Genomic DNA, 27838 nt, shown 5'->3' with positions numbered 1-27838 from the left:
TGAACCGCATATGATACGAAATGGTGATCAGATGCAACGGACACTTTGAAATAACAGGTGCATCGTTGGGTGGCAAGAGCAGCACATCACCAGTGGAACAGCATTACAGTGCTATGTCGATTCAAAAAGCTCGTCTTTGTTCACGAAACGGGCTGGAGGTGGTGTTCTGTGTAGACAGGGTGTGTTTTGCACAGGAATCTGGGAGTGGTCACACACTCTGACCTAAAGAGCCCTCGTGTCTACAGCTGACCTAGAAAAAAAAAAGACTGATGCATGCCTTCATCACCAGGCAGTTAGATTACCCATTTTAATCCAAAAAGAAAAATATTGCCATTGTTGAGAAGCTGCTGCCAGGATCCTGATAAAGATAAAGCAGGTAGAACACATGAAATGTGACTGACCCACTTGTACACTACGAAACAGCTCCTAGACTCTCTGCCAAACTTTTGTTGGCTTAAAACCCATTATTACCCGCTGCTTGTGTTTATTACTTGTATTCCCTTCACATTCCATCTATTATTTATGTATTTACTCAAAATTTGGACAATTGCCATTGTTCCTATTTATGAATCTTCATAATTTCATAGTGATGTCGATGAGCTCATTTATGACATGTGAGGGCATAGTGTTTATTTAGCTAAGCTCTAGTGTTCTTATTTTGATTGATGACCATTGACTCCCTCGTCTATTTTGACACACTGACATCATGTTGAAGCCTACGTTAACGTCAGAATGCCTGCTGGGACGTGGGCGTAAACAGCATTTACAAAAAGCAGCAAACTCTTATTTAACGTGAATATGTCTCTTTAACTCATCCCTCTCTCCTGGCCCTCCCTTTGCGTTCGCTCTCTTCAGCGGATCAACATATCTCCTGCTCATCTGTGTTTGAACCTTTCTAGCAGGTGACATTTTAAGATCAGGTTTAATTGCACCCTCCGCATTACTAACCTTCTCACCTTGCTTTCTTCTGTCACACACCTGTCACCCACACACAAACACTCTCCAAAAAGCTCATGTCACAAACACACACTGTGTGACACGTGACATTTGAATCTGGTTTGGTTTGTATTGAGAGTGTGTTGTTATCGAGCTACCACAGTGCACACACACACCCACACACACCCACACACACACACACACAGCAACCACTCCTCTCGTCCTGTCAAACACAGGATTTAAACAGCAAATTCGGACAGAAAAACAGAATTAGAAAAAAAACTATCCTGCTGGCTGGAAACCTTGACGTCGCTGATTGAAAAAAAACTTGTCCTTTTCTTTTCTGGTAATGACATAATCTCCCAAACAAAGCGCTAATAAGTCTCTCAGAAAGGGAGGACTGTCAATCATTAAGGCATCTCACGTAACAACAGAGCCACACTCATGCTGTGTAGTCAGCCATTCAGAACATTCTCATTAACTCCCACTTGCGTGCCATCTTCTTTTCTCTCTCTTTCAGTCCGTGCATTATCACATGTGGGTGAAGGTGTCAGCAAAGGTGTGGCAAATTGCTGGTGTGAGCGAAAGAAAGAAAGAAAGAAAGAAAGAAAGAGAGAGAGAGAGAGAGAGAGAGAGAGAGAGAAAAGAGTTCTTGACGTCATAATAACATGGATATATTCAAATAAGAACAACTGTATATTTGAAAGCAAATGAGGACTGAGATCTATGCAGAGAGATAAAGGCAAATGATAAAAAGCATGGCCGACAGATAAATGGAAACCCAAAAATAGAATTAAAAAATGCAAGTAAAAGAAACGCAAAATCAAAAACGACATAAATAAACAGAAAAGAACAAAAGAGCAGAGAGTCCACGGCTGTGAGTCAATGCTGGCCTCCACACATCCATGTGGCGTGCATCATTATCTGAACGAACCTTTGACCTCCTGACCCACGCTTGGCCCCAAGGCTCCAAAGCATAACGGGTCGTGGCGTGTGTGTTTGCGTGTGTTTTTGGCTCAATAAAGAGGCGGTCTCTGTGAGAGATAATCAGCTTACATTAGAGCAGACAGTTGATTGGCCCACAAGACGACCATACACAAACCAACATACGGATGACCTGAAACCCCCAGCTAGCCATCTGAGTGTACCGGCTGTAGCCCGCAAACACAACCACCGCAGAAATTAAAGCAAAGTATCCACTATGAACAAATCCTCACTAGATTCACAAACCAATGTATGTACCTTCTACCCTCAAAAGATAAAACATAGGGCCAGACCTGTGCTCTAATATCATTAGTGCATTGTCTTTTACAAATTCGACCTTGAGACAGATAGCAGTTACATTACATGTCATTTATCTGACGCTTTTATCCAAAGGGTCTCACCCATAGGGATAAAAACTCAAGAACAAGAAACAAGAAAGTGCAAAAAAACAAGCAGATTTACAACTTGTTATAGATAACAGCCATTAAAAGTACAATTTAAGTGCTACAATTTGCAAGTGTTTTTAGTCGAAGTATAGTCTGAAGAGGTGTGTCATTAGTTTGTGGCGCCAAGATGTAAAGGCTCTTTGTGGTCGTGATGTCATCAGAGAGTTAATTAAGTGGGCATCAGCGGCTGCAATAAGATCATTCTGTATCATAATCATGACTGTGCCATAAATATGACACAATGGGAAAATAAGTGTTGTTTATTCATGTATTCTATTTTCCCCTAACAAATCTCAAAATGCAGTGCACCATATTTAATAGATAGTGAACATTAGTCATAGATTGAACTCATTTTACACTACATTAATTTAAAGCTGATAATAAATGATGACGATTAAGTTTATAATTGACTATTATTGTCTATTAGGTGGTTAATGATGGATTCATTACTTTTTTCAAGGGCACTACATACAGCATACATTTCAGACCCATTTCAGACAGATTGGAAATAAATGGAGAGTGATTTAGCTGCTCATATCAACCCCTCGTCCCCTCAGGTAATTTATAGATTATACCAGCGATGATGAATAGTTACTATGGTAACCCTTTAGCCAGGGCCTAGGGCGCCAAAGTTTAGTATGACCAGAGCTTTAGATTGGTGTCATTGTTGTGCATGACTACAGGAAATTCTGTCCATGTTTGGACATGAGTCATGGCATTCAAGCTTATGATACATTTTTTCCCATAAATTTAATCGGGCCTTTGATTGTCTCCTGCTTTTCACCAACAGGTTAAATCTGATGTGACACACGATGATTTTTACCACCTCCATGCACCTGTGTTTGTGTACACCACATGTCGCTAAATGTGCAGAGCTAACAATATCTAGGATATATCCTAGAATAGCTGCGTACAGCCCCCAGCGAGGCTGATGGAACTTCTTGCATTCATCTGACGGAATATGTGTAGGAGAAGAGAAATAGCAACAAATGATGGGAAGGAAAGAGCTGCACGGCACACAATGTATTCTGGGGATTATGTGAGTGTGTGTGTGTGTGTGTGTGTATAAATAGCAGACCAATAAGCCAATAAAATGTTCCGTTAAACACAGAATCTAAAAGAAATTCACAGCGATCGAAAGACAAGGTGCCTCCTACCCATCAGAGAGGAGGCACTTGGTGTAGGATTGAGACATATGAAACCTATTAAAATACCCGAAAACTGGCATTTCATACCTTATTGATTCACAATGCCAAATGTTACAGAGTCTGCTTCCGGTTGTTTTCTCAATTTACTGTTACCACTTTTCACTACGTTTGGGGTTACTAAAACCTATAAAAAAAATATCCTTCACATACCTTTTTACTCCTCGCTGTACACTGTATGAATTCTAATAATATAACATCCTATTACCGTGTCATGGGATTATTTTGTATTGGTCAAGTGTTCTTCTTATAAAATAAGACATTGAGTTGACATTATATAATATGTACTAATACTATGACTGCTGATGTTTCACAACATACATATGTTGAGTCTATGTGTAATCAAATGATATCAGTGGTATCCAGCTGCAGGTGCCGTGGCCTGCGTCTTTATATTAGTTCACAGGTGTACATGACTGAACACCTCGTCTGACCTGAGGCTGGTCTTTTGATCACATCACCAGTGACAGCTGCCATTGCCTACTGGGCCTCTGGTAAAAATCCTTCTACAACCAGGAAGGCATCGCACATGATGCCATCCATCACCACTCTCAGGCTGCTCCTATTCTGAGAGGCCACAAATAGAGGTCTGTTTACAAAAGGGGCAATGATGGTGCGTGGAGTAGTGTGGGAGCCGCAAGGTTGGTAGTTGAAATCCCAGCTGCTTCATGTGCCAGGTCCAAGTGTCCCTGAGAAAGACACCTAATCCCTAATTGCTCCCTAGGCAATATGTAACGCATGGGTTATAATGCAATGGAAGTCGCTTTGGATAAAAGCGTCAGCTAAATGACATGAAATGTAGTGTAAAAGGCAAGCTGCTTGGCCATAACGGCTTAGCGAACAAATATTTGATCAAAAGCTTTTGTTCAGTCCTAAAGCGTTTTTATACTCTGACTTCACTGACCTTTCCGTATTTAAATTACAAATCAAAACCCTCCTTTGCACAACTGCTGTTTTATGTCTTTAGTTTATAGCTTTCTTTTTTGTATTTTATTATTTTTAATGTAGTCTCTTTGAGAACTATGAAAAGTGGTATACAAATAAAATGTATTATTATTATCACTCATCATGGAGCTAAAATACATTTGCATCCACCTACAACATGTACCGTCTTGCTTCACTATGACACAGAGAAGGTTATCTTTGGCCTAACACCTCTGCCCCCTCATGTATCATTTCTGGACATTGTTTTCTGTGTTGTTGCGGTTGTACTAAACAGAAGCGACAAAGACATTTTACAATTCTCTCATAATATGAAGAGGATGTTTGTCAAACATTGTGTTCACTAGTACACTATTTCCTCCCATAATCAGTCCCTGTTTACCAAACTGTGCAGTATTGTACTGCGAGTATTTTTGTTCTTGAGCAAAACGATTCCAGTAAACTGACGTATAAAAGATATCTTGTAAAACGGTGCGTTTCATGGAAATCCAATATAATCCGCACAAGTTGCCTCAAATAATCCACTTAACATTTTAGCAAGCCAACATACCTACTTCTCCTTTTCTAGGAATTGCAGATTACAGCAGAGTATATAGTTAAACAGCAAGGTCTGTGTGAGAGAGTGGGATACATCTCTGATTTGACTGAGGGAGTGTTTTTGTGTGACTCCCAGGGTAATTGCCTACATGAAGCCTGGCATTAAAGAGCATTTCACAACCGGGGACAGGAAGTACAGACAAACACACAAAAAAACCTCACCTCTCCTCCAGCTGTTGGCGATATTTTCTCAACTTGTCTGTATTTTGATTGGCCTTTTGAAGTGCGTGACTCAGAACTTTCTCTCTCCCCTCAGTCCTCCTCTCCAGCCCTTCTTTCTGCTTCTCACCTGTAGCCCTGCCAGCTCTCGTCAAAGTTGTCTCACTTTTTATTTCGCTGATTTTCTGATACTCGTCTTTTATCTTTTCACGCTCCGTCTTGTGCTTTTGTTCAAAGTCTTCTCACGGAGCTCTTTCTGCGTCTTTGTGCTGCTCTTCTAGAGCTTCTCCTGTGCTTATCTCTTTTTCCAGGTGTGATGCCTTCTCCAACCCCACCCGGCCCTGCTGCAGTGCCTCTCGCTGGGCCTTCTCTCTCTGGGTGGTCTCTCTCAGTCCCTGGAGCTCTTCCTCCAACTGAGGCACTTGGGTGTGAAGATGATGGAACTCGTGAAAAATGAGGTAGCTCACACCACAGTACTGACACACCATCTAACATCGCTCCATCTGAGAGTAAAAGACACACAATTCTATGGAAATTATAGTAATATAACATTTAAATGTAACTACAGACAACGTTTAACCGACAAAACCTCTGAAATGTAATGCCAGAAAAAGATGGTCGGGTAAAATGAGACAAAGCATAAGAACACAACGTTGAAGCTGTCATCAGATTCTGACTCAATTGTTGCAAAATTTGGATTGGTGTGTTGAACTATTTTAAATTCCCTTTTTTACAACCCATCCCAACCCCCTTTCAAACCCCTCTTCATGTGTAATAGTTAAAAGATGATTGAAAAGGATTGGTTTCATCAAATTTAAAATAAAGCTAATAGCTAATAGCTTCGACCTTTCTTGAAAACCTTGTTTAGGAAAGGTCGAAGCCATTAGCTGGCTGATTAATGAAAAAGGAAACGAGAACAAGATAAGTTTAACTGCTGCACAACAGACTGATCTGAAGCTGAGTGATATGCGGTATACAAGTACTATTCAAGTGATCAAACTGTTGGTACTATGAACCTCATGGAAATGGCTCACCAGTTGTTTTCAAATATTAGCAAATGAACTTGTATAAATACAACGCAAACCACTAATAGTGTAAAAAAGATTCAATGAATGGTAAAGACACATGCAAATTAATAAAAATCACCTCATAAAATATGTACTGTCAATCCTGTGTGAAGTCTAATTGGAATAGAATACCTCAGGCGAGAATGATTGCATATTCTAATATGAGACATAATGATTAGCGTAAAATAATGTATTACCTTCACAATCATCAACTCTTCTTAAATGTGCTAAATATTAAATTAAATAACCATACATCCATACCTTGATTCTTATTGTGGAATGAGGAGTCTAGAAATAGCACTTACTTTTGTATGGCGTCTTGTATGGGGCCTTTACGACGGTAGTATCAAAGCTGTCTATAAAAGCATTTAGACTGACAACTACAGGCCCCATTATCCATCCCAATCTGTTGCAACCACTCGTGTCAAAAATATCTTTTCATCCATCGGCAGCTCAAAGCAGAGGAACACAGCTACTCTAATCCTCCTTCAGATATTGTTTTTACTGCTGTCTGATAGAAAAGCATCTCCCAAAATGATCTTTCTTTTTCTGTGCGTGTCAGTGTGTTCTCTCCAAGCTGTTGTCACTTCTTTCAGGCTTATGAGGGATAAGCTCACATCCACGAGCTTTCATCTTCATGATGATACGTGGCAGAGAGGCAGCTGATATTTGGATGACACGCTGACAGTTCCCTTGTCAGAAGGCTCCAAATAGATTGCTACATGATGTAAACAAGGCGAAAGGGAAAAAAGAAACAGAGCTGACATCGATGGGAAGACAACAGGAAACGGCACCGGTCATTATTGCTGTTAAGGAACATAGGTCACATGATTGCCACTTATTGTTAAAGTGAAAAAAAATCTAAATAACTCCACGACCAGAGTGAAACCTAATGCTTTTTGACCCCAAAATATTTCCCCTTTCGCATGGTGTGAGGTAGCACACTCGCTCATCCTTCAAGGAGGGTAAGAAAGACAGAAAGACACATTTAAATATTCATAGGGTCAAAGCAAAAGCAGATTGAAACCTGTAGTGTTTACTTTATCCGGACAATTCAAATAGTGTACAATAGTGTATATTTTAATCAGCTTTCTGCTCAAATGTGAAATACTGAAGAAAATACATGTGTTAAAAAGTACTTGGGGGTGGGCTCTTAAATGCTCTTGCTTCAGTCCACTCCTTTTGAGCACCATGTGTACTGCTCAAATAAATAAACAAATTCAATTCAAATTCAAATTCAATTCAAAAAGGAAAAGCTGTAGCTACAGGCTGAATTCTGTAGGTGACTTCCAAACAGTGTTTGAAAGCTTCTTTGTCTTAAACCAAAACAACAACAATTGCTGAGAGGCTAAAGAAAAAGGACAGAGCTGCTCATGCTTATCCTTGAAATGATCATTTAAAGAATTATTGCTATCTCTATCCATCTCCTTCTCCCTCCCTTGTGTCCTTTTTTTAAATGGTAAAAGAGAGAGATTTTAAAAGAACGACATTGCTAGATGAGACATTGGATAAAATACACAACAACACTTTAAATGCCAATCACGCAACGAGCCGCAGCTCGTTGGCGTAGCAACCTGGTAGCTGTTTGAATAGAATGACACAATAACTACATTTAAGATCCAATTAACACATGTTCTATTACACAGCCTGGTGATGGCTTGGGAACAATTTAATTACATCTCCTGCTCGTACAACTCCCGAGCTTATGGCGCTTCACTCAGTGCAGCTGTCAATCACAGCTGTCAGTCATGATGCCCGCAAGACCGATGTTTGCTAAAACATCTTACAAAAGGCCCAGGACATATCGATCATTTAGGTAGATGTGGGAAATATAAACCTCTCTCGCAGAGGTGGTGTACAAGTGTAGGAGGGGCAAAATCTCCACAGCACCACAGAGTTTAACATTGCGTTGCCACAGAATGCACTCTGGGGAATATGGGCTGTTATCTGTTTGCTGTGTGAGTTTCTATATGTGTGAGTGTGTGTGTGTGTGTGTGTGAGTGAGAGAGAGAGAGAGCCAGAGTTCGTGCAAGTCTGAGCAATATTTTGGACTGGGGCTGAGGGGGTTTTAGTGTTGACTGTGCAGATGTCTTCATGGTTCCTGCAGGCACAGCTAAAACTACCAAGTGTGTGTTTGCTTGTCACTGGGGGTTGAATCTGATCCCCAAAGGCTTGTGCATGTAAATTTGGGTGAGCACGTTGTTGAAGTGGTCATGAAGACGAAGAACGACGAGTCAAGAGACAATGTTGCCAAGAGTGACCCGAGGGCTGGGTGGTATTTTAGCTGTGGCTTAACACACACGCAATCACATGCACGGACAAACAAACATAAAGAGGCAGGCTTCCTCAAACTTGTACAATCCAGCAAAAACAGAAACCACACAGGGGCCCATCACAGACCAACACACAGCCGTACATGCCAACAAACAATAGACACAATTAAACCCACACAGAACCGAGTGCAAACGTACGCGAGTACAAACAAAAGAAACAGTGGTAGACAGACACATACAAAGGCTAGTTTACTCACATAGGCATCTTGGAACAGAGAGGAGACTCACACAATCACTCACTCTCAAAGCACACTGACACACACACACACACACACGCCCTGAGGGCAGATGGTCTGTGCCACCAGTGGATGTGTGCTCCCGTGACTGAGTTTGGCCCCTCGGGGAGACCCTTTGCCCTCAGCCCTGACGCGTTCACTTAGCACTCAAACCACAAAACCAACCCCTCCACACGCTTGCTTGCTCTCTCACACACACACACACACACACGCACAACTACTATACACATGCTGGCAAAAATACCTGAGAGGGGAAGAAAGAGAAGGATGCTTGGAATGAAACAAGGAGGGGCGGGTTGTCTTGTTGTCCTTTAAACATTTAATGCTGGCAGCTGATAGATCCTTCTCTCCTACACACAAAACATCTTTGTCCTCCAGTGCACATCACGCGTCCATGGCTCCCCTTGTGTCCCTCTTATCTCCCTTCCATTCTGCCTCTTGATTGACTCCATCGGCCCCCTCGCCTGTTGCCATAAGCGGTTTAAAATATTAAGACAAACACGGCTTTCACTCGGGCCACATTCATCTGGCAATAATAATTAATCATCTATGTAGAGTTTCTAAATTTATATATATATTACAAAGGAGTTCATTATAAAGTCGACATGCTGCATGTAACCATGCAGGCGGTGCATAATGCCTCAGGGTGACACACTAGTCTCACTGTTCAGTCAATAACCACAGAGCGCCACTGACTCCTCCCCCTCTGACAGGTACGACACCGCGGTGTGTGTGAGTTTGGGATTTGTGACTCGCAACCCCATCAACAGCCCATGTTATCGCCACATTGCCTTCATGCTCCATCAATTAAACATAGAGCTATTATCCCTACGCCTGACGTAAAACATTTAGGAGAGGTGGAGTGGTGCAGGGGGCGACGGGGTGGGGGGGACTCTACGGGTGGCTGGTCTCTCGCCAGGACGAGAAACATAATTAATTTACGTGATGCCTTTTTAACTCTGTGACTGTGACTGTGTGTGTGTGTGTCTGTGTGGAAATGTCTGCGCTCATTGTCTCGTGTGCTGGGGCTAGAGACGAGGCAGGCATCACGCTGCCAAAGACCTTTCCCAACTTCTCTTCTGCTACGTTCATGTCAGCAGGTTACAAATTGCAGACATTAGGAGAGAAGCCAGAAGAGCTTGATTATGTCTGATTAGTTTTTTTCTTGAACACGCAGCCAGGCACTGAGGGAACAAGAGTTAAGATGTTTAACTGTTTTCCTTTGTGTTACAACCTTCCCTGTTTACAAAGCCTACATTTTCAGTGGTTCTGTGGATTTCAAAATGACCTCAAATCACATTTCTGTGGTTTCTGTAGCTGCAAGTTTCTGGTGATTAAAGGTCAAAAGGTCAGTCAATATTTAAGCCTAGCCAATGTTTGGCTCTTAATTGCATTAAAAAGATAGGCAGACTATTATTCAAGGAGGGACATGTTGCAGGCTATACAAATCAGGCTCAATCAGATGATTGTAGACAGTAGGCCCCAACTGATTTTCACAAACAGACAAAAACTATTTATTTTCTCTCATCCAAAAAAACCCTCGAGTCCTTTTGGACAGCAGGCAGGAAGACTACAGCCCACGCTCAATCACAGAAATAGTGATATCGGTGCACACTAATATCTGCTCAGAGATGCTACGGTGGGGTAAAAGGATTAGAGGCATTAGGCTTAGGTCTAATCAAGTGATATGATGATGGGAGGCAGATTCAGAGAGGAAAACAAACAACAAACAAAGGCAGGAGTGCTGCTCGCATCGTACTTGGATCCTTCTAAACTCGTTCTCCTTCTAATTCTTTCTGCCTCCCACTTTTAATCTAGAAAGTGCTTTCTCCTTTCCATCTGCTCGGCTTCTCTCTCTGTCTGTGAAATCACAGACACAGATCACGCAAGCGTTTAGTAAGGGATTAAGTTGTTGGTCTTGCCCTTGTTTTTTACCCTAATTTACCTAAATGGTCGTCTTCTTTGGACTGGGACAGTGCGTGAGAGCTTGTGAAGTGTGTGTATCTCACTGAAAACATTGTCCAGCTGTGCTCCCATCTTTGCTTGTCCAAATGAGAACGTTTCTGTGAACTTTTGTCACTGCGTGCGATTTCTTATTTATTTATTTATTTGACTTTTGTGTTGCCGATGTGTGCGTATGCCCGGGCGCATATTCTCGCGTGTTTGTGCGTGTGACCGAGACAGCGCTTCGTGACTGCTGCTTGTTGATTTTTGCAAAGATAAAGACCCCCTGTGGTGCTCAGTGTAGCGAGAGCCAACACTGGGATTCCGCTCATCTGGACCCCTAGGCACACCGCACATCACATGACAAGTGTGTGTTTATGAGCTCGGGCTTCAGTGTAGATTCGCGCCTGTGTGTGAGAATGTTGTGTGTTTGTAATACTTCCTTGACCGCAGAGCGGTGTGCGTGTCTTTGAGAAGAAACACGTTTCTATGTCTGTGTATCTGTGTGTGTGTGTGTCACTGGGTGTGTGTGGAGGGGGAATTAGGGAGGGGTAGTAGCGGTCACAAGGGATAGAGGGAAGTGCAAGAGGGGGGCAGGGGTAAAGGGGGCAAGAGGTGTACGAGTAGCAGCGACGGGAGGGAGGGGTCAGACAGATCAGGCTCATGCTTCACTGCTGAGTGGATGAATCAAAGTGTGTGTTGGTGTGTGCCGTGTGTGTGTGTGCGTGTGTGTCTGAATGAAAGAGCAGAGCGTCGAGGAATCCACAGTCAATCGCTCACACGCGACATGTGCGCGAATGCAGAGAGCAGAAATGATCTGCCGCTGTCATTTAACTCAGGTCAAAGTCTGCAGAGCAAACAAAGTACAGGAAGGTGGAGGCGTAGTAATGAGAATTTGGGAGTATAATAAAGCGAGGGTTTATACCCCCCCCCCGTATAATCCAGGGCAGCATGTGTGCCGGCTGGCTGGCTGTCTTTCCGTTACATTACCCTCTACTTCCTTGCCTTCGCGGCCGCCTCCCACGCTCGCTCCTTTGCGTGGAAGCGAGGAAAGGGCAGTGGTAGGGAAAGAATCACCTATGGCTGCCTGGACCAGCACTGGGCCACGCATCACATAACACTCAAACACACGGCGAGGCACGGCACGGCACGGCACGGCACAACAACAACAAACAACTACCCTGAGGAGAAGCAGGCAGAAGACTGGACTTCTGTTCTGTTGGGTGTATGTGAAGGGGTTTGTCTTTGGGTATTTTCTTAAAGGTTGCGACACATCTGGAAAAGGACGCCTTATTTAACCAGCAAGAGCAATACTGAAAATACACAAAATTCATAATACTGAAAATATACAAATATTGTTATACTTGCTGTTAGCTCCTACAGCGATACATAGAGATGACAATTCTTTATATAAAAAAATGTAATAGTGTAATATGTTACTTAATATTTTCCCTTATTTGCCATAAATCGCTACTGGATAGCTAACTGAACAAACTGACAAACAGACAGCTTGCTAATATGACAATAACAAAAGGGCCATATGGAATATGGTTGACATATCTTGATTGATTTTAAGTTTCACAAAAATGACACAACATTGAAATACAAACTAAATGATTCACTAAATGATAAATGTAAACTCTGAAACATACGTTTCCTCCATGTATACTGCTACCAAGGCTCCTGAGCAGCTGAATGATAATGTAGAAGACTTGAAGAAGTTTGAATCAATTCCAGGCTACACACTGTTTACTTCATAGCCTCCAAAGCGCTATATGCTATACCAGCAAAACGAGAGAGGAGCCTTATTATAATTGAACGACTCCCTCGCCTCTCAGGGCACGGCGTTGACTCACAGACTAAGTGCAGACGTACATGTGAGAGGTGAAGCCAGGACAGCGGGGCGGCCAGTGGAAAAGAACGAGCCAGAGAGAGAAGGGGGAGTGTAGCCTGTTACATTAATCAGAGTTAGCAGACAACACATGTGCTTCCGTTAGCCCCACTCGACCACGCATCACAACACACGGCTCGGCACGACATGGCACGGCACAGTAAGCCAGGAGAGGCCAGTGGAGGTAACACTGGCTGAAACCTGTGTGTGAGTGTGTGTGTGTGTGTGTGCGTGCGTGTCTGTCTGCCTCGCTGGGTTCGCCGTCATCCAGTTTGACAGAGCACGCATATCTTAATATTTATCCTGCTTTGCTGTTCTTCATTTTCCACTCAAACCAGGTGGAATGACATCCTGTCTGGATAGATGACAGTCAGCGTGTCAGAGCAAAAGCCCAACCTCATATAACCCTTAAGCAAGAGAAAATCAAGTGCCGTCGCCCGCCGTGTTTAACTCTGTGCTTAAGTCCATCGGGCAAAGAAGCTTCAGGCCCTTAAGAAGGAGTTATTCCGTTTGACTTTGCTATTATCTCAAGCCTTACAACACAGAAGGCCACCTTTTTGGGGCAAGGCGGTTTAAATGTTTATTTGATCATTCTTTAAGTGGTGTGACCATCATAAACAGGATGAGGACAGTTTCCCCACAATGTGGATGCAACAAACAAGATTGACCGTCTGTACATTTGATTAATATGTATCACCTCCCACAGTGGCTGGCATGACAACTGCTTGATAACATCAACAGCGACCTTCCAATGACCTTTGGATTATCGTGCAATATCGTCACTTTGTGTTTCCAGGCTGCAGACAACACCCGTGACAATATTGCACAATAATCCCCCTGCTGTCGGTCAGTCATTAATGCAGATCAGCAATCACCTGATGGCCTCGCTGCCCCTCTTAATCTCTCCCTCTCTCTTCATCAAGATTTAAGACAACAGACTGAAAAGAAGGAATGAGTAATGGTTACATAAGACAATGTATTGCTTTTCTTTGAATTCGTATTGTGATGAAATAACGCATTTGGATATGTGAGGAAGACAATGAAGGGAGACAAGGAGAAAGGGAACACGTCTGAGATACGAATGTGTGTGACCAATATGCATCGGCCTTCTGACAGACGGGGGAGGAGAGAGAAGAGAAGCTCATCTCTACTCTCAGCCTTCCTCCCACAAGTCTTGCAATGCTCACATTAAAAATGGATGGGAGAAGAAGAGCAAGAGGATAGACAGTAAACAGTCGGAGGCAGGGAGAGACTAGAAAAAGAGGCGAGTCAGGACTTTGATTTACACATTTACATTGAGAAACAGCGAGAGAAGTTGCAAAATACTTCTCTGTCGCCGTCATCATGTGAGTGTCGTGTTTTAGAAAAACGAAGAACCAGAACTTTTCAGTGTTGTAACTTCGACAACGGAGTCTCCCGTGAGGTGACCCAAAAGAACACACTGTACTGCCATACAAAGCAGATGAAATAAATACAATCTGCTGCTGCTCTGATGTCTTTGCAGAATTGTTCTGCTCTTACCATTAATGTTTTAAAAGGTTCCAATCTCTTCTCAAATAAAATGAGCCTTTGTAGATCTACTGAAGGAACTTCAGGATGTACTAAGAGAGGGATTACATTTTTTATATAACAGGGGAGTGGGTGGAGAATGACTTAAGCTCAAGCGTATTTAGAAAAACTATTTCATACAGATGCAACAGAAAGCCTTTTACAGGACGATAACGCCGTAAACCAGAGAGGAAGATGTGTACGATGTGGAAAGAAAGACAGATTCAACAACAAACACCAACGAGGTGAGGGTTCCCTCATACACCCGAGCTTGACCACACACACCATATTAGTTTGCTTCAAACATTCTGAACTACTTTTTACTACCTCCTTCTTAGAGGGAATGATGGAGGGAGTCTGGCGGATGAAACATATTGTCAAACACAGTTTAGAGTTTTAGGAAACAAAACTAAACAAAATAAATATATTTGTACCTGTGCTATCAACACACAGAGGGAAATGTGGGTCAGAGCGTTCTGATCACAGCTGCTCACATCAACAGGTCCCTTATCCGACATAACTGGTGTTAAGGGGTCAAGGGGCGGTTAAACTTTAACTGTAAAACAAAAGGAAATGGCACATTCATTGTTTGACTGTGATGAAGGGAAATTCCTCGTTTCAATTACACATTTTTGTTCATTACTTCATATCCTGTTGCACAATGCACCAACATCCCCCTGAAGCTCGAGTCAAATAAAGCCTTCAAAAGCCTCTTTACACACGTGGTGTTCCAGCCATGCACCTCATGCGCCTACACAGTTGTCTAAAGGCCACATTAGAATCAGCAACCGAAAAGTTCTACCTGCATTGAGACCCAACTCGCGCATGTTACCTGCAATCAGTGTCTAAACATGTGCGGTATGCAAAAAGTCTCAAGCTGCTGCTGCCGTGCTGCTTTCAATGCAGACTGTGTGGATATTAAATCAACTCCTCGAGGCTCACATTTTCTCCCATTACGTTACAATAATGTTCTCACTCTACAAAGTCTGAAGCTCAGATTCCAACTGTAGGTTTACACTATAGCTATAACTGTAGTTCACACTATAGACGGCAGTCCGCCGGGCAGCAAAACCTGTCAGCACTGCAGGTCCTAACACATCCAGTGCTCTCTGTGCTCCTTCATCAGTCGCTCCGTAGAGCTGTGCACTGCAGAATTGCACATGGAGGGAGAGGGAGTGAGGCGCAAGGAGAAGCTCTAAGTTGCTGAGACACTGCAGCATGGATGGCAACCTCGGGCTGAAATGTGAATACACCGGCTAACAAAACTCTGCACCTCAATTATGAATGAAAAGTAGAGTCAGACAGGTAGTGAATGCATGCCGTGACGTGCAGCGGGTGTAGAGAGGGGTAGCTAAACAAGGCCCCTTTTAGCTATCAATGTTTTGTCTAAAATCTACTGTTGTGTTGGTAAAGTAAATGTCTGGTGTTATCAGAGGAAAGAAGAAGAAGAAGAAGAGACGATCAATAGAATAAAGAGAGCTGGTGTGCGTGCACGTGCATCTTTAGCAATATGTGTGTGTGTGTGTGTGTGTGTGTGTCTTCATTTGGGCTCTCGTCCTATTCTCTCCCTTGATTCTATCCCCCATAGATGGAAATGAAACAGGAAAGTCACATCTCTCTCCTGCACACGCACAGAGACACTCGCTGTTCTCTCTCTGCCTCCCTCCCTCGCGCTGCACTCGCTCTCTAATTATCTCGAAAGCGAACGTCTTGTCCCGTTACATTGTGTTTCGGAGCTCTTCACAGACCACAACATTTGAGAAGTTAACAGGGAGTATTGTGCCTCTTGTCTGAGCCTCTCTCTGCTTGCTTTTCTTGCTTCTTCTCCCTGTGCTTCCCTCTCCCCGGGGGGTGAACGTCTTGTCCTGTTCCACTGTGTGTTTGAGCTCCTCAGACTGTGACACTTGAGAAGTGAATAGGTAGTTTCAGTGCCTTGTAGAGAACAAGAAGTGCTCAGCTGCTGCATAGAAAGACTGCCGTGTACTCGTGCAGCCCTGAAAACAACTCATCCACATTTGGACTAGAACACTGCGAGCAAAAGTGTCACTTAGAAAAAATCCTGCAAATTGAGGAAGGAATAAACAGTGTTGTTTGAGTTTTGGTGTTTCCTGCAGACAAAGGAGTATCCTGCGTACAAACCAGCAATGGCGCTATGTCCTTGAATTAGCACGGCAGGATTTTCTAGCAATACAACAGCATCCAGCAGGGTACTGTTGGCAAATGAAATAATTACAAGCACAAAATCCTGGTAGGATGTTTCTTCTTTTTTTACTCTCCTTCCAACAGGAACATAATGATTTCTGGCATCATAGGTTTCTTGTCTCACTTTATTATAAACCAGAGAGGTGTTATCTGATAAACTTTCAAATGACTGGATGATTTCAATCAAACTGGACTTCTTGGATCATATTCCATTTTCTCACAGGTACCTGTAGCAACACGCCAACGCAGCTCTTTCATTTCTCTTTCTAATGCAGTGCTATTTTAGTCCAACCACCTGCTTGGAGAAGCAGATTACAGTTGATTTCCAATACAGAAGCAATTAATGGAATGGAAGGAGCGACGCTCTCTGCTCCCTGAATACGAGTGATTATGTGCCCGTGAGAAAGATGCAGACAAGGACTGACGGGAAGCTTGACTGAATTTACAAGACACAGGATGAAGCCTATTGACAATAAAATATAATACAGATTAGTTTCAGCTTCCTCTCAAAACTTTAAAAATTGTGTCAGAGAGTGGTTTATTTAGCTGCACGGAAATATGAGACCGGATATGAAATAAAACCATTTGCTGCCCTCCACGAGCCTCTCTAAAATAGCAGAGCCAGTGGGTGGCTAGAAGACAGTGGAAAAACGTTTGCTTCCTTTTAGATGATGTCATTCACATGCACTGCAACAACAGATAAACTAAGACACAACATTGCATCTACAATGTGAAATGCTGAACAATGGTTTGATTTTCAGAAATACGGTTCATTCGAGTTGATATTTCAGACTTGGTAATTGTGACTTTCCAGTTCAGATAGAAGGCAGCATAAATAGGATTATTTCTGCCCTGCCCTAGGATGCAGTGGACCAAAGAGAGATGTCATGGACAGACTGCCACACCAGATGCTGCATATGCATCACGGATTCATACCCAACACAACATTAGGAGTTTTTCTCTCTTCCTGTTCAACATCGATCACTTCACTGTCCTGTAATGTCAGAGCAGGTGTATTCATGCACCTGTATCTGAGCAGCATCCCTGAGTGTGTGTACACAACAAACAAGAAAGTTCAGTGCGGCTATGTGTGTTTCTCTGCCCGAGTGTGTGGGTGGGAGGCATGGTGTTTGTGTGTAACCGCAGCGCTCTCCTTCTCAGCAGCCCACCATTAAACCGTGGTGCCAGCCCTCTCCCAGCACACCAGGATTAACAGCACTTAAATGGGTCTGTTAGTACACCGCCTCCTCTTTGCCTCCCACTAGTGCACGCGGTGCTGCCCACGGCTTTGGTTCGCAACGCACACAGCCTCTGTTGTTTTTTTTGGTCTCCACTCGGACCAGCCACCTAAGCCTCCTCCAATAAATGGTGCTGAAGTGTCCTCAGCGGGGGGCTAAGCCCAGAACATCCTCTATTTTATGGACCTATTGGAATCTGAGTGGATGACAGGGGGCGGAAACAAAGGGGGCGGGAGAGGGGGGGCGGGGGGGGTGTAGTAGATCCTGAGACTGAACCAGATGGGTAATGATCAAAATGTCAGTCTCTCCCTCCCTCTCCCGCTCTTTGTTATTCCATCTCTCTCTTCCTCTGCTCTATGCCTGCTTGTCACATGCCCCTTGTGACAAATCATAAATAGAAGCACTGGAACGGAGGCACACACACATACACAGACTGGGGGGAGAGATGGATGGCCACCGCAGAAAACAATGAATAAAATGGATTCCCATTTGAGACAGAGAGATAGATGGACCAACGTGATAAAAGGGGTAATGGACTGTGTGTGTGTGTGTGTGTGTGTGTGTGTGTGTGTGTGTTTGTAGGAGACGTTCAGGGATGGCCGGGGGGATTTGGTCTGTACAGTACAGGGACATGTAAAAGGAAAAATACCAGGGGGTGTATTGTTCACAGCCATCTACTGGCCTCAGTGAGAGATTCTAGAAATTACTCGAGAGCGACAGACACGGGAACTGAGAGAGACATGAAGAGAGTGCAGAGCCCAGAGAGCTGCCTCATTGATCCGTTGAGTGATCTTACCTCTATGAGCAGGCTGCTCTGTGTTGTCTTGGTCACAAAGGACCAAATTGTATTTGGTATTTGTCAGCTAAAGATGGAAATATCAAGGTTCGTGGTGCACTCTGTGCTGGTGGCAACAAAGTGCTATGAAGCCAGTGTTTCCCCTGCCATTATAACAGCGGGGCGCGTGTGCACATGCGTCCGTATATGCGCACACGCGTACCAGCGGACAGACATCCGGCCCGCCGCCGGAGTGCGTGCGGCCCGCCGGGAGACAGACGCGCCGTCAACGACCGTGGCTTCACTCCCAGAGACACAAGAAATCAAATATATATTTTACTATTAATGACAAAAATAGGAACGCACAGTGACTTGGACAAGTAACTTTAATCTGATTACTGGTTTGAACATACTAACACGTTACTAAAAAAGGTGGTCACATTAGAGTAACACGTTACTAAGTAACCTGGCATCACTGATTGTACCCTATAAATAGTGAGAGCTGGGAACAGACATTGCTACAGCACAGTCTGACAGCACAAGAAACACAGAGTGGACATATTGTGAAAGACAGAACAGTATTGTCCAGTTTGCCCCGCCTTCTGCAGAGCTACACGTAAAGCAATCACAGAGACCCCTCTCACTAGCAGCCAGCTGCTCGGTTTGTTTATTCTGCAGCTCTAATGTGGAGGAGACGATGTATACAAAAGTACTGTTGTAAGTGGAAATGATCCCATGTTGGCTTGTTTTCCCAAGGCATGAGAAATTAAACAACTTTGTTCAGGGTGAAGGAAGAAAATGTTCTCAACTTCAGAACAGGAAGGCATACAACTTGTTGCAAAGATTGACCAAAACATTTTCTTAGTCCAATTACTTTGCTTAGTGCGTGTTTTTTTAGTATAAGCACATAAAAATACCCTTTTAAAATAGTTTCATGTGAAAAATGAGTGAAGAATATCTGGAAAACATGGTCATCAGGAGATATAGTTTCTTTTATCAAGCTCCTTTAAGTGGTTACGTGGACCATGTATGCTTCACTTTTCAGCAATATTCCCTACTAATTTATATTGATACCATATGGTGTATCATATGGGAATATGTAACTGCCACCTGACAGTGACACAGATAAAAAACAACACGCCATCATTGGCATGTTAATTTTTAAGTGCTATATCTTAAAGCAGATGGAAGATTAAATGAGGAGACATCCCATTTCTTGATCAGATCATATGGATTACTGCAGCATATTAAGAGAGAGAGAGAGAGAGAGAGAGAGAGAGAGAGAGAGAGAGAGCAGTGTTGATTATCAGGACGGATCAATTACATTTGTGTTCCTGTTTTTTATTTTTTTTAAACAACATATGTTTTGTCAATATGGTCTTTTATCATTCTTTCATTAACATGCTGCCATGAAAGGTAACAGCACGCTGAATGCGATTTTTTATATGTATGTTCCCCTGGGAAGAAAGTCTTGGCGATCATATATAACTTAAAATAAAACATATGCAAGTACCTTCAAGATGTTTTCAAAAGCAACATTTTTGAACTGCCTACCTTCTTTACCTCTTCAGGCAGTGGGTAGATTGGAGGAAACTGGAGAACCATTTTCATTTCCTTCTCTCCTTCTTTCTCCGCCACATAGACCTTTCCGTGTCTCCTGGACACAAGCATCACAGCAGAATTAGCTAGACTGGAAATATTGTATTGTGTGTAATGGCAATGGTGCTGCACCAAAAATTGATTCAGCTGTTAACTTTATCAATACATGGCGTACTAGTCAGAAATACTAACAAAACATCATGAAATCCAATCCATTGAGACATTATTAAATCCCTTGATTTGACGAACAGCACAAAAATATCAATTCACAATGAAGATCTACAGCTATCAGCTGTTTGGCATAGGTTGGTTTAAAAATGTTTAATTGATCATTTATCTCTCACCAAACTTGCTATTGGTGAATTTAGGTTTAGCTTTAGCTTCTGTACTGTGACCCATTTCCATGTGAAATTGGATATTTGAAAGGTGGTCAGTTACAAGGATTTAATTGAAATCATAGAAATTCTTGAAAGTGTTATTTTAAGGAAACACACATCAAATTCTGAATTACGGAAGGTTGTATTTGATACAGAAGTTTTGAAAAATATATTTTTCATATAGATTGTTGAAGTTAGTTAAGAAAGAAAATCGTTTTATTTTTATTTCATAAGCTTTTATAGGGGGAACCCAATCTTGTTTCATAGGTAAGAACAGCTATGTTCTTTTTGTGTTCTTGAACCTCTGGTGAGATTATTACCTATTTTTTCTCTAATTAACTAACCAGATTGTTGTATGAAATCTACCGCTTTTCAAGTCACAACACATTGACCAACACTAGCAACCTCAAGAATCGCTTCAATAAAACCACCCGAAGACAATTGGTTCTTCCCAATATTACAGGATAAAAGTGTGAGGTAACTTTAAACTGATGAATAGCTCTTAGCCCCTGAGGTTAGGGCAAAGGGCAAATCCCTTTGCGTGATGTCCACCACGGTAAACCCATTCACCGTACAATCTTTACAATAGATTAATCAGTGAAGCTTATGGCGTTAAGCTTATGGACTGTAGATCATGGCATTTTATAGCTGAGGGTATTTTGACTTCACACCATTTATTAGCCTGTCTTCCACTGCAGGACCACAGAAGGTGGCCTGGACTGGTTCAACCTTCACGGGCGGTAATTATCCACAAAATCAGTCAAACTGGGCAAGAAAACATATATTTGTGTAATCTGCGCTCTGCCCAGCATCTTAGGGAAGTCCAGCCTTCCCATGTTGCGCAATAGGGGCCAGTGAGGTCGCGGGAGGAGAACAGTGCAAGCCTTAACCCGTCTTCTGCCTGTCTATCTGTGAGCGCACGCTCTCCCCGGCTTTTATCTATCACCATTAGTGAGGGGACAAGCATCACGCCAACTCAACACTTGCCTTCAGATTAAATACCTCTGGCAGACTTGGGGCCAGAGGTCTCTCTAATAGATGGTTCCCTGTGCACGTCTGCATGCCAGACTTTAAATGCCCTCACAGGCCATCCGGGGGAAATAGAGTGAGAGAACATGCAGGACAATGTGCAGGACAAACACACAAGGGTTTGGTCACATGCACAATGAAGAGACAGATGCACAGGCAAGCTAAGAACGCATGCAAAGGAGGTTTAACTTCACACACCATCCAATAATTCAAGAACTAGCATGTAAACAAGCACGTGTTCTCCCTCGGCCTCTTCCACACTCACACACCAGTGCAGACAATCCCTGCCTTGTCAAAGAGCTTCATGCTCACGCATGCTCATCGCCTGATGCCCCCCTACTATCTCCAGGCTCTGCATTTAAAACACGGCAGGGATCCTCAATCGCTGGCTCGCACAACACGGATAAATTACTAACGCCCTGTGACAGCATTAAGCAGGCCTATCCGTTTAGATAGACGCTGATATAAAGAGGTGGTTTTGCACGACAACTGTTCCCACGTGATGTTTTGTCCATTTTAGCCCTGATTGAACTATTAATCAGTCTAATGTGATAGAGGCAAGCTGTTGGTAAACTCATCTGTTCTGCATGGGCGCATGCTGAGTCGTGAGAGGAAAAACGCATGGACATACAGACTCACAAGGGCGCATAGATCAGTTGCACAAAAAAAAAAAGTAAAGCTCTGGAAGGGAAGAAACAAGATGAAGGAATGTCTCCAACTCGCCCCATCCTATAGGAAGCAGATGGGGTTGAAATATTTCGATTTTATCAAGCTCATTGAGTAATTTGTTATCTAACAACTACAAGAAGATAAAGAACAACTACTTTGTTGAACCCTGGAGAAAGAGAATAAAACCTTTTCAACATTTCCAATACATACACATCACATATAGAGTACCAGTCGAAAGTTTGGACAGACTCATTGAATCTCATTGAATTGAAGGAGAAAATGTGTGTACATTTTTGACTATTGCTATTACAAGGAATTTGAATAAGTAACGTTACGTAACGTTATACTCATGCTTCACATCGTAAGGAAGTTCCTTTTCATTTGCATTGTGTCATAAATGCTGTTTTGTTTAGACGCAGTCAACATTTTGTATCATAAACTCTGCATTGAAATGGGTATTTGTTTGATAAAAGAGGACCTCATAGATAAATTAGATAAAGTTGGTCGTACACCACTTGATATAAATCATGCTAATCCCCCAAAACTGGCATAGCTAGCTGGCGTTAATGTAGCTAACACGTAACGTCAAACAAAGCAGTGCGGACTCTCTCTCTCTTGACGTAACCTAACGTTTACCACAGCAGTCACACGAACGAAGCTTTTTCATTAGACTTGAGTGGATTTGTGAGCAGAACAAACCTTTACCTACCCATAGACTCTCACGCAGGGAAGTTTAAAAAACGACACTAAAAATGTTTGGCTGACTTGTTCATTGTTGAGGGGAAATGTAACTGGGTGTTGCTATGGATACGACGTAGTGGCACGGCGGAACGTTTAGTTAACTATCAAGTTAGCGGGATGAAGCACAGGAAGTCTATTTTCCTTACAAAATAAAAGCATTCGATTGAATTTAATATGAGCATAGGCAAACAATCACATCTAATATGAGTAATTTAACAATATATATATATATATATATATATATATATATATATATATATATATATATATATATATATATTGAAATATTTTCATCAGAGGACAGTATGGCTCCCAACAAAGCCATTTTAATCATCCGAATACCTATTTTTGGAGCTTGTTAAGCACTTTGGTCAACCGAGGTTGTTTTTAAACGTGCTATATAAATAAAATTGAACTGAACTGAACTATTTTTATTGGTGAGGAAGCATCTTATATTTACATCTCGCCACAACGGCCTCAGTTGGTAATGCTCAGCACTTTTTATGCGCTGGCAACAGAGCAATGCAAGAAGGGCCCAGACTGACATAAACAGGCAAGTGGCAACATAGTTGACATATAAGATGTGGGTAGTCATTTCAGTGAGAGACAAGAAGAAAACACTGATATTTACCATCTCCATTTATGATGTAACTCCATGTAGGTTTTACAAGTAAAGTTTCTAAAATGTCAAGGCCTTCCCATGACTGCAAGCATAAAACCTGGCTCAAATACAATTTGTGATAAAAAAGTTTGCCTTTAAAGTACAAATCATTATTTTGTTTGTAATAATAGAGAATGAGTAAGCAATGTGTCGGAATTGCAGGCCGACAGCGACTTGAAGTCACATGAGCTGAGCTCTCCCTGCGTGCATAGGTCACACTCCATGCTCTGTTTGGGTTGTGTGCAATTAATCCATTGCCTTCAGAAGTAATTTGAAATAACGGCCAGACATTCCCGCGGGGCCAGCAGGGTTTGAAAATGTCTTCAGATGGTGATTTTTTGCCATTTTCTATGACATAATTGTCCTTATTTCTCTGTGGCTGACCAAAGCAAACCTGCGTCTTAATCTGGGTTAATCACTCACCCAACATCACATACAGGGAGAGAGAACTCTTTGCTATGATTAAATTTGTGATGCATGTGAAGTGCTATTTGTGGAGCCGTCATTGAGTCGTGCAGACTCAGTTGCTCTGATGCAAATTGGACTCGCCCACTCAAGTCTAGCCTACCTTCCGTGCTTGTTTATCTGCCTCCACAGCAGAAAGAAATTGGAACGTGACAAAAGGGGAACAAATAAATTCAGGCAGAGACAATCAAGGCTTGCACTCTGCTGTGCCAAAGAGGGTAGTGGGAAGACAAGCCCCCCCGCCCCTCCCCCTCCTCTTTCTGTCTCACTCCCCTCTCTGAAACAGGTCATATCCTCAAATACCCCTGCGATAAGGGCAGAGGAAAAAGGGCAGTAGGCAGGCATTTACTGTAATGCCACTTCATATACAAAGCAGTACTGAGCCCGACCACAATGGACAATAGAATCATTTTGTGATGTATTGTACATAAGTTTATCAGAGCTCTCATTGTGACATAAATTAATTGCTTTTTGAAACGTCTAACCTACTTTAAGAATAATCTGATTGCATTCTCATTATGTTGCTTTGGGTTTTATCCTTCTTGGTATTTATGATTTTTCTAATTCACTTTAGTAGGTCTGTTTATTAATCTGCCAGGTTAATAATTGATGAGAGATGAAATCCAACTCCCACCCGTAATTATCTAATTAAATCTCTGTCATAATTGTTTGTGGGACCACTAGACTGTATTTTGGGCATTCTCTGTGGCAAAAGCGAATTAACCTAATTCTGGAAGGGGCATCCAGTGTTTTAGGGGCACTGAGCCTGTGGGGACGAGGAACTTGGCATCTATGGAGTCTGTTTCCGGCACGCTATGCTGTGTGGGCAAGTGCATAATGAAGCATGAGTGTGTGCTCGCGTGCGTGTGTGTGTAGGAGAGAGAGAGAGAGAGAGGGGGGGGGGGGGAGGAGCGAAAGGCGAACGTGTGTGTGTGTGTGTCTGTGCGTGCACACATAGATTTAAGAGGGAGAGGAGGGGTGAATATGACCCACTATTCTTTTTTTTTTTGGCCATGAAATGACTAATTTTGTCACGCTTGACATATTTGGGCTAGGCTATGCAAGCCTTTCCGATGGCTAACCATGCGGGTTTAACTCCACTAAAATCCCCACAAGATGCCGTAACCAGCACCCCACACACACAACTGTGACTGACAGGCAAAACGGAGAAAGCAGGCACACGCACTGTGGAGTTAAAAGGGCTTACATTTTTCTGCATCATGATATAACTGTGACATAAGCACTATTACACTGGCCCATCCAGTTACCCCAAACAGTCGTACCCAGCCATTGCTTTCAGTGCACTCGCTGGGTGTGAGCTGCTTTCTTCTGTATTTTTCTTGGTGCCACAAAATGATCCCGTTGTGGATGCCATGCTAACAGCCCTGTTTGTCACCAGCGTCTGTGAATGCCTAATACATTTAAAAAAAATGATTCTTATGTAACAACGTTATTGCATAAGATAACATAAGGGCCACATAACATGAAACCACTCAAAACAAGTTGCCTTAAGATCTGTATTTTCACGTCCATGTCTTGTAGCCTCGATCCCTAGTTACCTCAGATTGAAATCACAGGTTTCATTTTATTTATTTTTTTATATATAACAAGGGCCAACAAAGTCTTATCTCCTGAGCCAAAAAACAAGGGAAATTGATCCTTCTGTATTACTAAATGGAATAAATCTTTTCCACTAATCTCCCCATTTGAACTGGACCTTTTAACGCACCATCAGTGGCTTAACCTCTCTTCCACCTTCACCAAGGTTTTATTTTATTTTACAGTTATCTCTTGCTGCCATTCGGGGCCACTAATAGTCCAACAAACCAGAATTAGACTATGGGTATTATTCTGCCATTTCCCACTTATTTCACGTGGCATTCTCCTCCTCTTCCTGCTTGCCTGCCTGTCCGTCTCTCTGTCTTTTTGCTTATCTGCGGGACCATTACGTTTGTGCGTGTGTGTGTGTGTGTGTGTCTGTGAGTGTGCTTGTGCACATGTGCGTGCTGAATGGATTTGCATGAGAGCCAGTGGGGTGACCCTGCTCTCTCACGCCAAGGCTTCTGTGGAACAAATAGGACTAGTCGGATGTCGTGACAGCACTCACATCAGTTTAAATAAGAGCGCTGTGCTGCAGCCGTGTGTGTGTACGTCTGTGTGTGTGTGTGTGTGTGTGTGTGTGCAAGCAGTCAGGCACGTACTTAGTCGGGGAAGCTTTGTGAGGCTTTGTGTGTGTGAAGTGTGTGTGCCGGGCTGTGTATTGCAGCCATTGAGCATGGAACACCACATGAGATTTGAGGTTTTGTGACGAGGGAGACAGCGATATTAACAGTTTAATGAGCTCAGCGGGGTTCACGCTCACACTGACACACAGGTTGAATGCCCCACAAATATTCTTTTAGAAAGGAACAGGTTTTTCCTGTTAGGCCAACCTGCCCTCTGAATAAATTAATACGGGTTGGATAGAGTTCCCTTAAGCACATATCACTACAATTTAAACGAGTGCCAACCAAAATAAGCTCTTCATTATGCCTGAGAATTGAAACAGTTCTTCTTCTTTTATGGTGCCATCAGTGTGTTTGTAGCTTTTGTTTTCTGTGCCTTGCAACTGAGGGAAAGGTGACACACAAATGTGAGCATACCTAGTTTTGGTCCCTTTGGGGGGGTAACTATTTTTTGTACAATGAATCTGTGAGCTAAACATTTTATGTGTTTACATAACAACACAACAACAACAACAAGTCACGCCTGCTGGGCAGAGGGAGGGAGTGGTTTAAGAGTGTTTTGTGAAAACAATAAGAATGGAAATTGCGGCCTCAGCTGTTGAGCATCAAATGAACCCATGGTCATTATTTTTTATTATGATGATCATTTCTTACTATTATGCAGAAGCGGTAGGATAATGTGCAATAATATAAAAAGGGCTACACATTGGAGAAAAGGGAAGAAGAGGAACACAGGAAAAAAAAAACGTATTCATTCAAGACTGGACATTTTTCTTATTGGGAATGATAACTTTGTTATAAAGTATTTGTTGAGAAATAGTCTTCCAAGGCAAGAAACCGGAGCAGCTAGATGATCAGTCAAGCCAAACATCTAGTCAGATTATCCAAAGCAATTTTATTAGAGGTAAAACATGATGGATGTGTAAGGATTAGGGAATACATTTCTGTTTTCTTTTCCAAAATCACTTCTGGGCCTTTGTTTTCCACCTGTATGATTGTCTAAGTGCTACTTTTTCTAGCCTTATTTTATTTTGATTTATTGATGTTGTTGCATTTCCATTAGACAATGTCCATATCTTAACAAGTCTCGAAAAAAAGTGTTTCATAACGAGGACTTCCCACTTAATTGAACCCCCATGAACCTATCGAGTAGTCTGGATTTAGGATCCCCACACATTTTCTGCATCATCACACAGCCCGAGGCGTGACGGCTGATTAAGCACACGGAAGATATGCGTCACAGTGGCAGGACGGGGTGATGAGTGTGATGAGTGTGATGCGTGCAGCGGATGACTCTCGCAGTGGAAACCCTTTATGCTAAATAACACTAAGGTATGCGAGGCGGGTTTTTTTCTCCCTGAACTTGTGAAGGAAGTCCTTTGAGCTGTGTGTAGGCAGTGGCTAACCCTGTGTCAAGCACACACACGCACACACATGCACTGCTAGCCACCCTGAGGTGGCCAAGACTCTGGTTTCCTGAGGAAAAGAGAGAAAGAAAGGGAAAACGTGTGTGACTGGGAGTGGGGTGGCTGGGAGACATAATTATGGGAGATTAGTGAGGCCACACGG

At 42.7% G+C, this 27838-nt stretch overlaps 1 protein-coding gene across 1 annotated transcript in view; it reads right to left on the bottom strand.

Moving 5' to 3' along the window:
• The window catches only part of lekr1 (leucine, glutamate and lysine rich 1), a 58452-nt gene extending 35473 nt beyond the window's left edge, over positions 1 to 22979 (bottom strand). Inside the window, exons 1-2 of the mRNA XM_062561101.1 lie at positions 22887 to 22979; positions 20058 to 20160 (exon numbers count right to left, since the gene is read on the bottom strand). The gene's annotated coding sequence lies outside the window, so the exon portion shown is untranslated. The remainder of the gene's footprint in view (positions 1 to 20057; positions 20161 to 22886) is intronic.
• Between the last annotated feature and the right edge of the window lie 4859 nt (positions 22980 to 27838).

The sequence above is a fragment of the Pungitius pungitius genome, chromosome 3 (assembly GCF_949316345.1).
Source record: "Pungitius pungitius chromosome 3, fPunPun2.1, whole genome shotgun sequence".
In the NCBI taxonomy this organism is placed as follows: domain Eukaryota; kingdom Metazoa; phylum Chordata; class Actinopteri; order Perciformes; family Gasterosteidae; genus Pungitius; species Pungitius pungitius.
The sequence above is the reverse complement of the archived record's forward strand: the minus strand, read 5'-3'. Positions and strand labels throughout refer to the sequence as shown.